Source organism: Mustelus asterias, chromosome 4 (assembly GCF_964213995.1).
Source record: "Mustelus asterias chromosome 4, sMusAst1.hap1.1, whole genome shotgun sequence".
In the NCBI taxonomy this organism is placed as follows: Eukaryota; Metazoa; Chordata; class Chondrichthyes; order Carcharhiniformes; family Triakidae; genus Mustelus; species Mustelus asterias.
In genome coordinates, this window is record NC_135804.1 from 131,918,121 (window position 1) to 131,921,946 (window position 3,826).

The 3,826-nt window shown below is 45.7% G+C and overlaps 1 pseudogene; it reads left to right on the plus strand.

The window, feature by feature from the left end:
* Nucleotides 1-1,298: 1,298 nt before the first annotated feature.
* On the plus strand, nt 1,299-3,002 carry LOC144492395 (dynamin-like GTPase OPA1, mitochondrial pseudogene; annotated as a pseudogene).
* The last annotated feature ends 824 nt before the right edge of the window (nt 3,003-3,826 follow it).

The following is a 3,826-nucleotide window of genomic DNA, read 5'->3' on the forward strand; positions in this document are numbered from 1 at the left end:
TGACGATTTATACTTTCATCTTTAACAGCATGTTTTAGTTTGTCAAAGATATCATCATGGTCCTTCCCTTTGTGCTCTGACATAAATCCAGCAAATTCATCCTCCAAGTTTCCCCAAGCAACCTCTAGAACAAAGAACAAAGAACAGTACAGCACAGGAAACAGGCCCTTCGGCCCTCCAAGCCTGTGCCGCTCCTTGGTCCAACTAGACCAATCGTTTGTATCCCTCCATTCCCAGGCTGCTCATGTGACTATCCAGGTAAGTCTTAAACGATGTCAGCGTGCCTGCCTCCACCACCCTACTTGGCAGCGCATTCCAGGCCCCCACCACCCTCTGTGTAAAAAACATCCCTCTGATGTCTGAGTTATACTTCGCCCCTCTCACCTTGAGCCCGTGACCCCTCGTGATCGTCACCTCCGACCTGGGAAAAAGCTTCCCACTGTTCACCCTATCTATACCCTTCATAATCTTGTATACCTCTATTAGATCTCCCCTCATTCTCCGTCTTTCCAAGGAGAACAACCCCAGTCTACCCAATCTCTCCTCATAGCTAAGACCCTCCATACCAGGCAACATCCTGGTAAACCTTCTCTGCACTCTCTCCAATGCCTCCACGTCCTTCTGGTAGTGCGGCGACCAGAACTGGACGCAGTACTCCAAATGTGGCCTAACCAGCATTCTATACAGCTGCATCATCAGACTCCAGCTTTTATACTCTATACCCCGTCCTATAAAGGCAAGCATACCATATGCCTTCTTCACCATCTTCTCCACCTGTGTTGCCACCTTCAAGGATTTGTGGACTTGCACACCTAGGTCCCTCTGTGTTTCTATACTCCTGATGACTCTGCCATTTATTGTATAACTCCTCCCAACATTATTTCTTCCAAAATGCATCACTTCGCATTTATCCGGATTAAATTCCATCTGCCACCTCTCCGCCCAATTTTCCAGCCTATCTATATCCTGCTGTATTGCCCGACAATGCTCTTCGCTATCCACAATTCCAGCCATCTTCGTGTCATCCGCAAACTTGCTGATTACACCAGTTACACCTTCTTCCAAATCATTTATATATATCACAAATAGCAGAGGTCCTAGTACAGAGCCCTGCGGAACACCACTGGTCACAGACCTCCAGCCGGAAAAAGACCCTTTGACCACTACCCTCTGTCTCCTATGGCCAAGCCAGTTCTCCACCCATCGAGCCACTTCTCCTTGTATCCCATGAGCCTTAACCTTCTTAACCAACCTGCCATGTGGGACTTTGTAAAATGCCTTACTGCAAAGGATAATGAATGGTACTGGTCGATCTTCCTGGTGCTATCAGTACTGTTACACCAAGAATGGCTGCCGACACCAAGGATATAATTTTTAGCATAAGTAAGGCTTACATGCAGAACCCTAATGCCATTATCCTTTGGATCCATGATGGTTCAGTAGATGCTGTATGCAGTATTGTAACTGACTTGGTGAGCCAGATGGACCCACAAGGCAGAAGGACCATCTTTATGTTGACCAAAGTGGATCTAGCTGAGAAAAGCCGAGCCAGTCCAAGTCGGATTCAACAGATTGTGGAAGGCAAGTTGTTTCCAATGAAGGCTTTGGGTTACTTTGCGGTTGTTACCGGTAGAGGCAACACCAATGAAGGTATTGACTCCATAAAAGATTATGAAGGAGACTTCCTTCAGAATTCAAAATTGTTGAAGACAGGGATGCTGAAATCACATCAAGTGACAACTAAGAACTTGAGCCTAGCAGTTTCAGACTGTTTCTGGAAGATGGTGCGCGGGTCTGTGGAACAACAGGCTGATGCATTTAAAGCTACTCGCTTCAACCTTGAAACTGAATGGAAGAACAACTTTCTTCGGCTGAGGGAACTCGACAGGAATGAACTATACGAGAAGGCAACGAATGAAATTCTGGATGAAGTGATCAGCTTAGGTCAGGTTACTCCAAAACACTGGTAAGAGATTCTCCAAAGGAAACTGTGGGAAAGAGTCTCTACACATGTGATAGAGAATATTTACCTTCCTGCTGCCCAGTCTGTGAATTCAGGCACATTCAATCCCACAGTGGGCATCAAGCTCAAGCGGTGGACTGACACACAGTTGCCTCACAAAGCAGTAGAGGTTGCTTGGGGAACCTTGGAGGATGAATTTGCTGGATTTATGTCAGAGCACAAAGGGAAGGACCATGATGATATCTTTGACAAACTAAAACATGCTGTTAAAGATGAAAGTATAAATCGTCACAGATGGGATGAGCAGGCTGAAGACAGTCTGTGAGTCATCCAGCACAATGCTTTAGAACATAGTTCCATATCTGACAAACAGCAGTGGGATGCAGCTATCCATTTCCTGGAAGAAACCTTGCAAACCCGTCTTCGAGATACCGAATCTGTAATTCATGATATGGTGGGGCCAGATTGGCAAGAAAGGTGGTCCTACTGGAAATCACGGTCTCCAGAATTGCATGTTCGAAGTGAAACCAAAACCGAACTGGAACGGCTGCTAAACATCACTGAGGAGCATACAGCTTATCTTGCTAACAATGAAGTTACAACAGTTCGTAAAAACCTGGAGGCCAAAGATGTAGATGTGGACACCATTCTGATTAAAGATACTTGGCATCAAGTTTACCGAAAACACTTCCTAATGGAATCGCTGAACCATTGTAATCTTTGCAGAAGAGGTTTCCACTATTACCAAAAGCATTTTGTAGATTCTGAGCTTGAATGCAATAACATTATCCTGTTCTGGCGCATTCAGCGAATGCTAGCTGTTACAGCAAACACACTCCGACAACAGCTAACAAATACTGAAGTGAGATGCCTCGAAAAGAATGTGAAAGAGGTGTTGGAGGGTTTTGCTGATGGCAATGCTAAAAAAACTCAACTGTTGACAGGAAGGCGAGTTCAACTGGCAGAGGACCTCAAAAGGGTTCGTGAGATTCAAGAGAAGTTAGAAGTATTCATTGAAGCTCTCCATCAAGGAAAATAACACAGTCTCTCGTCACACACTGCCATACATCCCCCCATCCTCCCACCCCCCGCCCCGCCCAGAGGATGATCTGTCAGGTCCCCGCTCCTCCCCCCCCCCCCGCCCCCAAGATGGTCTGGGTCAGAGAGCCGCTCTCTCTGCTTTTTTCTCCCCGCCCGGGCCCGCTGCTTCAGATTTTTTTTCGAACTGCGCATGCGCAGTTCAGGGCTCCGATCGGTCCGGCAGCGCTAAGCCCCGCCCACTGCGCGGTTTAGACTGGAGCCGGCAAAACGCTGGAAAGAGGATTCCAGACTCGGATCTATTTGACGCCCAGATTTGACATTTTGACTCAAAATGGTAAAATCAGGCCCAGAGATTCAATTGTTCAGACAGAACTTGAATTTTGCTAATGGGGAGACATGCTTCTGAAGTTTTCATCTTGTACTCATCAGGACAAACACAAGAATTCCAAATTTCAAATGTTCACAATAATTTATAGTGTGAACTACATATCATTTTAAAATTGGATAAATATGTCTGTGTGTATATTGAGAAAGGTAAACTGGTTTCAGTTTTGTTTACATTGTTTGGTGTCTGGGAGACTGCATAGACTATGTCTAAAGGTCAGGTATTTTGGGTTTGTTTGTATGAATACATTCCTTATGAGGTTTTACAATGCCTGAAGTTAAAAAGATGGATTGAAAGTGGTGAAAGGCTTAATGATTCTGGAAACAAATACACACAAGTAGAAAAATCTTTACTGTTGCTGAGCGACAGGGGTCCAGAGACATACACCGAAATTTTACCGCCCCGCTCGCCACGGGAATTGGAGTGGGCGAGGGGCG